Source organism: Eumetopias jubatus, unplaced genomic scaffold (genome assembly GCF_037043125.1).
Source record: "Eumetopias jubatus isolate StellerSeaLion01/CBP00866 unplaced genomic scaffold, mEumJub1_p1.0 scaffold_10, whole genome shotgun sequence".
Classification (NCBI taxonomy): domain Eukaryota; kingdom Metazoa; phylum Chordata; class Mammalia; order Carnivora; family Otariidae; genus Eumetopias; species Eumetopias jubatus.
In genome coordinates, this window is record NW_028274816.1 from 63,750,358 (window position 1) to 63,762,305 (window position 11,948).

The following is an 11,948-nucleotide window of genomic DNA, read 5'->3' on the forward strand; positions in this document are numbered from 1 at the left end:
TTTTTCTTTTTAAGTGGCTACTCTAGGTATTAAAATGTACATGTGCAATTTATCAAAGTCTCCTGTCAACTGTATTTTACCAATTTAAGTGCAGTGTAGAAACCTTTTTTTTTTTTTAAGATTTTATTTATTTATTTGACAGAGAGAGACACAGCGAGAGCAGGAACACAAGCAGGGGGAGTGATAGAGGGAGAAGCAGGCCTCCCGCGGAGCGGGGAGCCCGATGCGGGGCTCGATCCCAGGACCCTGGGATCATGACCTGAGCCGAAGGCAGACGCTTAACCGACTGAGCCACCCAGGTGCCCCGAAACCTTACTTCTATTAGGTCCCTTTACCACTCACTATTCTTTTTTTTTTTTTTTTAAACAAATTGCTTTTATTTTTTTATTTTTATTTTTATTTTTTAAAGATTTTATTTATTCATTAGAGAGAGAGCACATGAGAGGAGGGAGGGTCAGAGGGAGAAGCAGACTCCCCGCCGAGCAGGGAGCCCGATGCGGGACCCGATCCAGGGACTCCAGGATCATGACCCGAGCCGAAGGCAGTCATTTAACAACTGAGCCACCCAGGTGCCCCTCACTATTCTTTTAATACAATTGTCTTGGATGTTTACTCTTCATATGTTGAAGACCGTATCAAATGATGTTATTACTTTTGTTTCAGTTGTCAAACATTTTTAGAAGCTCATGAGAAGAAGGGTAGTCAGTTTAACCTCTGTTTCTTAACCCTTTTCATTGAAATGTCAAGCCTCTTTTGCTATCATTTCCTTTCTGTTGGAGAACTTCTTGTAGCCATTCTTTCAGTGTAGGTCTCCTGGTGACAAATGTTCTTTATTTTCTTTCATCTGAGAATGGCTTTATTTCCTCATCCTTGAAGGAAATTTTGATGTAATATAGGGTTCATGGTTGGCAGTTCTCTCTTAGTACTTACAAAATGTTATGTCGCTTCCTTCAGGCCTCCACGGTTTCAGGTGAGAAATCTGCCATTCAAACCATTGTTCCCCTACAGATAATATGTCATTTCCCTCTAGGTGCTTTTCAAATGTTTGTTTGTCTTTAGTTTTCAGAAATTTGATTATTCTGAGTCCTGGAGTAGAATTTTTTTGTTTATCCTGTTTGGGGTTTGTTTAGGTTTTTGAAACTGCAGGTGTATGCCTTTAGGCAATTTGGGGAAATTTTCAACCTTTATTTCTTCCAGTATTATTTTTAGATCCACCCTCTTTCTCCATTTCTGGGGCTTGAATAACATATTAGATCTTTTTTTTTTAATTGTCCCACATGTCCCTGAGGCTCTGTTCTTTCTACAGTTTTTTTCCAGTCTGTTTTATGTCTGTTCAGATTGAGTAATTTCTATCAACTGTCTTTGTGGAGGAATCAGGGAGTGGAGTGCCAACTACCCTCATTGCTTCTGGATGTGGTTGGAAGATAGCTCCTCCCCTGAGCCTTTGCGACACTATCCTGAAGTGAAAGCAGATTACCACCTTGGATCACCTCCTTCTGCCTTGGTACTAAGTGAGGGTGGGCATTTAGCTCTCCCACCTGTACAAAGGGAAGGAGCATGTGGGGCTTTTTCTCAGGTTGTCCAAATGTGGGGCAGAAGCGAGAGGTGGGATTGAAAGTGGGTACCAATCAGGCTCTTGTCCTTTTGATTTGCTGGTTGAATAGGAAAAACCCAGGCCTTGATTACAGACGGAGCACCTTGCTCTTTGCCGGGTACATCGCAAACGAACTGATGATACATCACATCTCATGTAGAGTACCCCTGTATGACACTGGTGTGGAGAAATCCTCTCTGTTTATATTAGGAGGGGTGGCCTGATGTAAGGATATATGTGTACTTTTGTGGCAAATGGCTGGTCTGGTTGTTCAGAAGCACCGAGGAATCAAGACTGGCAGATCAATGATAAGTTTGTGTGGAACAGGAGCATGAAGTTACTGGAGGGAGTGCAAAGTGAATGGATATGTGTGTCCCCCATTAGTGCCTATAGGCACCCAGTGCAGAGGAGAAGGGAGGGGAGCAGAGTAGTTGAGGTTAGGCTCAGTCTTCGGCCTTCCCAGTCTTTGTCTCTAGAGCTATAGGTAATATTGGCTATGGTAGCAGAAATGGAGGTTTTAGGGCGCCTGGGTGGCTCAGTTGGTTAAGCGACTGCCTTCGGCTCAGGTCAGGATCCTGGAGTCCCGGGATCGGGTCCCGCATCGGGCTCCCTGCTCGGCGGGGAGTCTGCTTCTCCCTCTGACCCTCTCCCCTCTCATGCTCTCTCTCTCTCGTTCTCTCTCTCAAATAAATAAATAAAATCTTTAAAAAAAAAAAAAAGAAAAGAAATGGAGGTTTTAGGTGAGCCTTACATCATGGCATCCCTCTTGCCCCAATTGAAATAGCCACTTCACTTACTGAATGTCTAATGTGCCAGTTACAAAGACCAACACTAAGATCATGATGCAGTACATTCTATAGGAGACCAAACTGCCACTTGGTGGCAGATTGTTTATATCAGATCCGTTCCCTTCTGGAGGGGGAAATGATTCATCCTTACTGGGATTGATACTATTTCTGGATATGGTCTTAACTTCCCTTCCAACAGGGCCTCTGCAGACACCGTTACAACAGAGCATATTGACTACATGATCTGCCAACACTAGTTGGCCATTACACTGAAGATGCAATCACAGTATAGACAAAAATGGATTGAGGTCTTGCAAGGCAGTTTCTGTAGCCAGCGCTGTTGATATCCCACGCTCTATATTACCCACTTTCCCACAAGCCTTATCAGAGGGTCCCCAGCAAGATGGAGCCAGACTTGCCCATGATGTCAGCCTGCTGTCCTGTGCATCCTAAGTTCATTTCTCAAATAAACTCCCCAGACCCCAGGAATCATCTCACAGTTTTCTGCTGTAAAATATCTGAAGAAGTTCTGTTTTCACATTTTCTTTCCATTCACCAGCTGCCCCTAGTTCTCATTTTCCCACTCTCACTTGTAGATATTACTCCATGCTCCTCTGAAAGCTCCCCTTTTGGCTCCATTTTGTGGTACTTGCCATACATGGGCCTAAACCAAGAGTATTCATAAGCCCTACATTTTCTGAGCTGATTCAAGCTGTGGGGGAATTCTGGAGAAAGCTGGAGACCCCCATCTCCACCACCCCACAAACCTCTGCCTACCCTTCATTTCCAAGTATATTCATATTTTTCAGCATCGTTTTAGCCTTCTCTCAGGGTTCCAATTTTTATATTTACAGCTTGAACGTACCTGCCCTTATTTATCATCATGTTTTCTGATCCATTTTCTTCAAGCAGCTCTTCTCTACACAGGTGAAATCCTAGATGTCCATAAAGTAAACTAAAATATCTGGAGACTTCAGCTACTCAGATGAACAGTATTTTCTGACTTTGTTATCACCATTTCTAGAATTCCACTGCTCCTCACTGATTAAAGGAATTTCAAATGAAGTTTTATGTGTTACTCTTCCAAAATCATGGCAACCCCAGTGTGCATTTCCCCATGAGTTGTACACTGCTCACCCACTGTGGCTCTCTACAGCATTTCCCTTGTGATGTTAATATTTTCAGCCTATAAAATGATTGATATGCCAGATACTCTCTTTTCTAAATCTTTCAAAATTTTCACCCAGTGTAAAACAAATTCAAAAATTTTATTGGTTTGTGCATATTTTCTTTACGTTCCTTCTTTGTTCTTTTGGACAAGTCTAGGGAAGTATCTGAACTGCATCAAATTATCTTAAACTTTAATTTATCTAAAAAATGTTTTGGGGTACCTGGTTGGCTCAGTCATTAAGCGTCTGCCTTTGGCTCAGGTCATGATCCCAGGGTCTTAGGATCGAGCCCCGCATCAGGCTCCCTGCTCAGCAGGAAGCCCGCTTCTCCCTCTCCTACTCCCCCTGCTTGTGTTCCCTCTCTCACTGTGTCTCTCTCTGTCAAATAAATAAAATCTTAAAAAAGTAAAAAATGTTTTGAAGCAAAAAAATGTAATTGAAGCATAATTTCCATTCAGAAATTTCACTTTTAAGAATATATCTTGATTGGGGTGCCTGGGTGGCTCATTCGTTAAGCATCTGCCTCCGGCTTAGGTCATGATCCCAGGGTCCTGGGATCGAGCCCTGCGTCGGGCTCCCTGCTCAGCGGGAAGCCTGCTTCTCCCTCTCCCACTCCCCCTGTTTGTGTTCCCTCTCCCGCTGTGTCTCTCTCTCTCTCAAATAAATAAATAAAAAATCTTTAAAATATATATATCTTGATTAATTTTGAAATATATATATACAGTTTTGTGACCACTATTACCATCAAGATGTGAAATATTTGTATCACCCCAAAATCTTCCTTCATGCAGTCAAATTCCTCTCCAAACCCCCAGCCTTAGGAACCACTGACTTATTTTTTTAGAATGTCAAATGAATGGAATCGTTTAATATGTGGTCTTTCTTTTTTTCAGATATTTTCATTTGCATAATGATTTTGAGATTCGGTCATGTTCCTCATCTCTTCTTTTTATATAAAGCCAAGTAGTATTTTAGTTTTTTGTATGTGCTACAATTTTTTTTAAGATTTTATTTATTCATTTGAGACACAGAAATAGAGAGCAAGCATGAGCAGGGAGAGAGGCAGAGGGAGAAGGAGAAGCAGGCTCCCCACTGAACAGGGAGCCCAATGCGGGGCTCGATCCCAGGACCCTGGGATCATTACCTGAGCCGAAGGCAAGACACCCAACCGACTGAGCCACCCAGGCGCCCCTGTATGTGCTACAATTTGTTCATCCATTAATCAGTTCATGGACAGCATTTCCAAGTTTGTGGCTATTGTGCATAAAACTGCCGAGTATTTCAACAGGTATTTGGAAGGAGACATTTTAACTTGTGTAAATTTGTAGGAGGAGATTGCTGTGTCCTATAGCATGTGTATATTTACCTATATAGGAAACTGCCAAATTGCTTTCTAAAGTGGCTGTACCAATGTGCACTCACCAACAATGCATGGGAGTTCTAGTTGTTAAGCATCCTCATCAGTGCTTTGTATTGTCAGTCTTTTTAATTTTAGCGATTCTAGCAGGTGTATATTGTATTGTAGTTTTAAGTGTTGCCAGAATGACTAATGATACTGAGCATCTTTTCATATGTTCATTGGTCATTCATAGGTCTTTGGTTCTTTTTCCTTTTTTTTTTTAAGATTTTATTTATTTATTTGACAGAGAGAGACATAGCGAGAGAGGGAACACAAGCAGGGGGAGTGGGAGAGGGAGAAGCAGGCTTCCCGCTGAGCAGGGAGCCCAACGCGGGGCTCGATCCCAGGACCCTGGGACCATGACCTGAGCCAAAGGCAGATGCTTAACGACTGAGCCACCCAGGCGCCCTGGTCTTTGGTTATTTGATCAAATTCTTTGCCCATTTAAAATTTTTTTCCTAACATGATTTGTAAGAATTTGTTTAGTTAAGGGCGCCTGGTTGGCTCAGTCATTGTCTGCCTTCGGCTCAGGTCATGATCCCAGGGCCCTGGGATCGAGCCCCACATCAGGCTCCCTGCTCAGGGGGAGGCCTGCTTCTCCCTTTCCCTCTGCTGCTCCCCCTGCTTGTGTTCCCTCTCTTGCTGTCTCTCTCTCTGTCAAATAAATAAAATCTTTAAAAAAAATTTTTTTTAAAGAATTTGTTTACTTAATATTCCGGATGCTAGTCCTCTGTCCGATGTGTTTTACAAATAGTTTCTCTCAATCAATGGCTTATGTCTTTATTATTTTAGTAGTGTCTTTTGAAGAACAGATGATTTTAATCTTGATGTAATCCAAAATTCATTTTTTTCTTTTATGTGTTCTTTCTGTGTACTCTCTAATTGGAGTTTGTGCAACCCAAGGTTGCAAAGCTTTAAATTATGTTTTCGTCTAGATATTTTATGGTCTAGACCCATTTTTGAGTTAATACTCATATATGGTCTGAGGTAAAGATTTTATATTACTTCTAAACATTTTATAACCAAGCTAATCACTTTGGAGGCATACCCATTAGGAATGAGTGCTTTTTACACCAACATAACTATACATAAATGTTATAACAATTTCATAATAACCAAGAACTGGATATAATTCAGATGACAGTCATCTATAAGATATTTAATTTTTTTAAGATTTTATTTATTTGACAGAGAGCACAAGTAGACAGAGCGGCAGGCAGCCTTATAGGTGCCCCTGTAAGGTACTTAATTTCTACCTTTCATTCAGTGGAAGAAAACACAGAGATTAAGATTGTGCTTTCATGCAAAATGCTTTGAGGGGCAATGTATATTGGACACAAAATAGTAAATTCTGCAGAATTCTATAGATAGGTTCATAACCAGGAAAACCTAATACATGGTGATTAAGTACATCATAATGGGGACGCCTGGGTGGCTCAGTCGGTTAAGCGACTGCCTTCGACTCAGGTCATAACCCCAGGGTCCTGGGATTGAGTCCCGCATCAGGCTCCTTGTTCAGCAGGGAGCCTGATTTTCCCTTTCTCTCCCTCTGCTTGTGCTCTGTCAAATAAATAAAATCTTTAAAAAAAAAACATCATAATGGTCATGTTTGCATAGTATTAACTGAGGGAAGGTAGATATGTGTCTGAAAAGGTATTGGGGATGTTCTCTCTGTACAGCTAGGGGTTGCATGGGAAACACATAACTAGTCTCCAAGCTATACTTTTATGATTTATCCATTTAATCTCATTGAATTAGACATGTATGAAAAAGAGGAAAAAAGGTAAATGTAATAAATTGATACTAATGCATCCCCTCTCCCCAGTAAAAAATGGAATATGGCAATCTTAGCATGCCATGGATGAGCCTGTGAGATTGCAGATTCTATCCTTCACTTCAGAGAACACCATCCAGAATTTTACTTTACTAATTTTCTTTTCTTCATAGTTTAACACCTTAAATGTGTATTACTAATAGTGGTTACTATATTTTTGTTGGATTTTGAAATTTATATGAATGGAATAATGCTTTACAGATGCTTTTTTTGTATTACCTGTTAATGTTATTTTTAAAGATTTCTGAGATGAATGTATACTTGTCTCGTTATCATCCTTTCTTATATACATTAAATGGTACTCCTTTTAATGGAATTCATTAATTGCATCTCATCAGAATATGTAGGGATATCATCATTTTTGGTACATTGTAAAGCAAAACTTCAAGTTGAATATAAGAATTTTAAAACAAGTGTCGCCTGGGTGGCTCAGTCGTTAAGCGTCTGCCTTCGGCTCAGGTCATGATCCCAGGGTCCTGGGATCGAGCCCCCCATAGGGCTCCCTGCTCAGCGGGAAGCCTGCCTCTCCCTCTCCCACTTCCCCTGCTTGTGTTCCTTCTCTCGCTGTGTCTCTCTCTGTCAAATAAATAAATAAAATCTTTAAAAAAATTTTAAAACAAAAGTATGCTTTGAATAATAGAGGTTGAGCACTTTAAAGAACCATGGAAACCCCTTCAATGTAATAAGAAAACTGAAGTGCAGAGAAATCCAATGAAAAACCCAAGCCCATACTCAAGGGCAGACCCTATTTCTCCTAATTTGTCTGATTACTGTCCATTATGCTATTTATAAAAGGCCTGCCAAGTTGGCATTGGGAATGTCATTATTTTCAAAAACCATAGTTCAGGGGCACCTGGGTGGCTCAGTCGTTAAGCGTCTGCCTTCGGCTCAGGTCATGGTCCCAGGGTCCTGGGAATCCAGCCCCGCATCGGGCTCCCTGCTCCGCGGGAAGCCTGCTTCTCCCTCTCCCACTCCCCCTGCTTGTGTTCCCTCTCTCGCTGTGTCTCTCTCCGTCAAATAAATAAATAAAATCTTAAAAAAAAAAAAAAACCCATAGTTCAATATTGTCTTTGCTTTCTTTAGGCATGGGTTATTTAGTATTTCAGAACTCGATTTTCAAGCATATCTTTAGTTTTTTTTTTTTTCAGATATTTTCTGTTACTAATCTCCACCCTAATTGCAATCTTTATTTCATTCTATGCAGTTAAAGAGGGCGTTTTTAAAAATGATTTTGTTTATTTATTTTAGAGAGAGAGCATGAGGGGGGAGGAGCAGAGGGCTAGAGAGAGAGAATCTCAAGTCAGACGCTCAACCTACTGAGCCACACAGGCGCCCCTAAAGAGTTTTTTTTTTTTTTTATGGTTCTGTATATTGTCAGTTTTATACATAGTCAGTTTGTGCTAAAAAGCAAACCTCCTCTAGTCGGTGTCTACAGGTCTGTATGTATCCTTCAGGTCAGGTTTGTCCATCTTGGTTTGTGAATCTAATGGAAAATTACCATTATACCTGCTTTTTAAAAATCATAGTAAAATATCCCAGATTTAACTCTTTATTCTTATAGTAAAATTATTGTTTTTTACATAGTTTGGAATTGATGTTAAGAATTGTATACAAATTAGGGGCGCCTGGGTGGCTCAGTCGTTAAGCGTCTGCCTTCAGCTCAGGTCATGATCCCAGGGTCCTGGGATCGAGCCCCGCATCGGGCCCTCTGCTTCGCAGGAAGCCTGCTTCTCCCTCTCCCACTCCCCCTGCTTGTGTTCCCTCTTTCGCTGTGTCTCTGTCAAATAAATAGAAAATCTTAAAAAAAATTGTATACAAATTTTAGGGGCACCTGTGTAGCTCAGTCGGTAAAGCATCTGACTTCAGCTCACAGTCCTGGGATTGAGCCCCGTGTCTGGCTCCATGCTCAGCATGGAGTCTGCTTGTCCATCTCCCTTTCCCTCTCTCCCTCCCCCTCCTTGTTCTCTCTCTCTCTCTCAAATAAATAAAATTTTTAAAAATTGTATACAAATTTTACAGGGCCCCTGAGTGGCTCAGATGGTTCAGCGTCTGCCTTCAGCTCAGGTCGTGATCCCAGGGTCCTGGGATCAAGCCCTGCATCAGGCTCTCTGCTCTGCAGGAAGCCTCCTTCTCCCTCTCCCTCTGCCTGCTGCTTCCCCTGCTTGTACACACTCTCTCTCTGTCAAAAATAAATAAAATCTAAAAAAAAAAATTGTGGGGCGCCTGGGTGGCTCAGATGGTTAAGTGTCTGCCTTCAGCTCAGGTCATGATCCCAGGATCTTGGGATCGAGCCCCACATTGGGCTCCTAGCTCAGCGAGGAGCCTGCTTCTCCTTCTGCCTCTGCCTCTCTCCCTGCTCATGCTCTCTCTTTCTCTGTATCTGTGTCTCAAATGAATAAATAAAATCTTAAAAAAAAATTGTGTACAAATGTTAAAGCATGTCTTCCAGTTGTTTTCTTCCTTATATCTTTTTTTCCAATACAAATACACATTTCTGTGTTTTTGTGTAATAATTATTAGATATAGGGGTGCCTGGGTGACTTAGTTGGTTAAACGTCCAACTCTTGATTTTGGCGTCATGATCTCAGGGTTGAGAGATTGAGCTCAGTGCAGAGTCTGCTTGGAATTCTCTCCTCCCTCTGCCCCACCCGCACCCTCACCCCCCCATCCCTGCTCACTCTGCCTCTCAAATAAATAAAATCTTTAAAAATAATTACAAGATGTGTATTTCTCAAACTTTTATTTCATTTATGTAACATCATATCTTAGAAGTATGACATATACGGCGCCTGGGTGGCTCAGTTGGTTAAGCAACTGCCTTCGGCTCAGGTCATGATCCTGGAGTCCCTGGATTGAGTCCTGCATCGGGCTCCCTACTCGGCGGGGAGTCTGCTTCTCCCTCTGACCCTCCCCCCCTCTCATGTGCTCTCTCTCTCAAATAAATAAATAAAATCTTTTAAAAAAAAAGTATGACGTATAAAGTAATTATTGTGGGATATCTTTCAACCCACCAAAAATAACTGATTACTAATTCAACCATTTATTCCATATTCATTTCATGTGATGGCTGGGATATTTGGGTTCAAATGCATCTTCCTATTTTGTTCTTATTTTTGCTTCAGTTCTGTTTGTTATACTTTCCTTTTAAAAATTTGTATAGATTATTTGCTTTCCTTTTTTATTATTATTTTATGTTAATCACCATACATTAGTTTTTGATGTAGTGTTCCATGATTCATTGTTTGCGTATAACACCCAGTGCTCCATGCAGAACGTGCCCTCTTTAAATACCCATCACCAGGCTAACCCGTCCCCCCACCCCCTCCCCTCTAGAACCCTCAGTTTGTTTCTCAGAGTCCATAGTCTCTCATGGCTCGTCTCCACCTCCTATTTCCGCCCCCTTCATTCTTCCCCTCTTGCAATCTTTTTTTTAACATATAATGTATTATTTGTTTCAGAGGTACAGGTCTGTGATTCATCAGTCTTACACAATTCACAGCACTCACCATAGCACATACTTGCTTCTCCCTCTCCCTCTGCCTGTTGCTTCCCCTGCTTGTACACACTCTCTGCCAAAAATAAATAAAATCTAAAAAAAAAAAAAAAATTGTAGGGTGCCTGGGTGGCTCAGATGGTTAAGCATCTGCCTTCGGCTCAGGTCGTGATCCCAGGGTCCTGGAATCGAGTTAATGTCCCCAATGTCTATCACCCAGCCACCCCATCCCTCCTACCCCCCACCACTCCAGCAACCCCCAGTTTGCTTCCTGAGATTAAGAATTCCTCATATCAGTGAGGTCATATGATACATGTCTTTCTCTGATTGACTTATTTCACTCAGCATAACACCCTCCAGTTCCATCCACGTCGTTGCAAATGGCAAGATTTCATTCCTTTTGATGGCTGCATAATATTCCATTGTTAGATTGCTTTCTAAACATTGCTTTTAGTTGGGAATGTATATGGTCCTATTTTATTAATGTTTAAGGTAAAAATTATAATACATGTCTGTAACACAACAGAATATAGTGTTACTACCTTTACCCTTTTCTTGAATAATATAAGGGGTATTATTGAGGATTGCATGGTAATTCTATCATTCTACTCAACAAGGAGATATTGTTCATGTGTTATTCAGATAGTGAATAATTGTATTAATCCACAGATGTATCTCTCTCTTGGATCTTCATTCCTTCCATCAGTGCAGACCTTTTACCTGGGATCACTTCCTTTAAATATAAACCTGATTCATTTTATATGGCTTAGTTTTCTATTATATTTTTCATTTTAGATTTCATACAGTCTTATTTTATGTTCTTTCTTGAAAAATACTATTTTGTGAAGTATACAAATCTGTGTGGATGATTATTTTTTTGGCACCTTCACTGTGTCATTCCATATGTTCCTGACCCACCATATACTGGATATGAGTGGAAGCAATTTACTTTGTGTTGATAGTTTCCTAATGTTAAGGAACAGTATTTGAACAACACACTGTAGAGATTGTAACGGGGAGATGGCCTCAGTAATTACATGGGGTTTGAGTTGGAACAATAAAAAAGTGACAGTGTAGAATGCATACGAGAAATAATAAAGTATATATCTGATGACCAAATTGATGGATTATGACATAAGGTGGCTGGATGCTTACTAGTCCCGTTTGCTCTGTCTGGACACCTGGGAGGATGGCATGTCTCAGCTCTCCTTAAACTTCTTTTGGGACCATGTGAATGAGCTGTGGCCAACTGGATATAGGCAGAAGTGATGGTAAAATTGTGCCTTAATTGTTCTCACACTTGTGCACAATTCTGGGAATAGTCTCATTGGATCTAGATTTCACAGCGCCCCAGGATTTTGTACTCCTTTGGGGGCTGCAAGTTCAGGTGATGGTCTGACGGTGACACTGTTTTGATAAGGACAGGGCATGATGACCTAAAGCTTCTGAGCTTCATGATCACGTATTTGTACCTAGGCCTACCTGCCCTCAGCATCAGAAGGGCAGGACGAGGTGACGAAGGTCCTGGTTACTGTGAACTAGATGACAGGTCATGTCACAAAATTGAGACCATGTCAGCTCCACTCTCCACTTAACCCTGACAGCTGCTAGTCATGATGCTGCCGAGATCTGAATCCTGTGCCCTGTAGTAATGCATGTGTTGGGCAACTT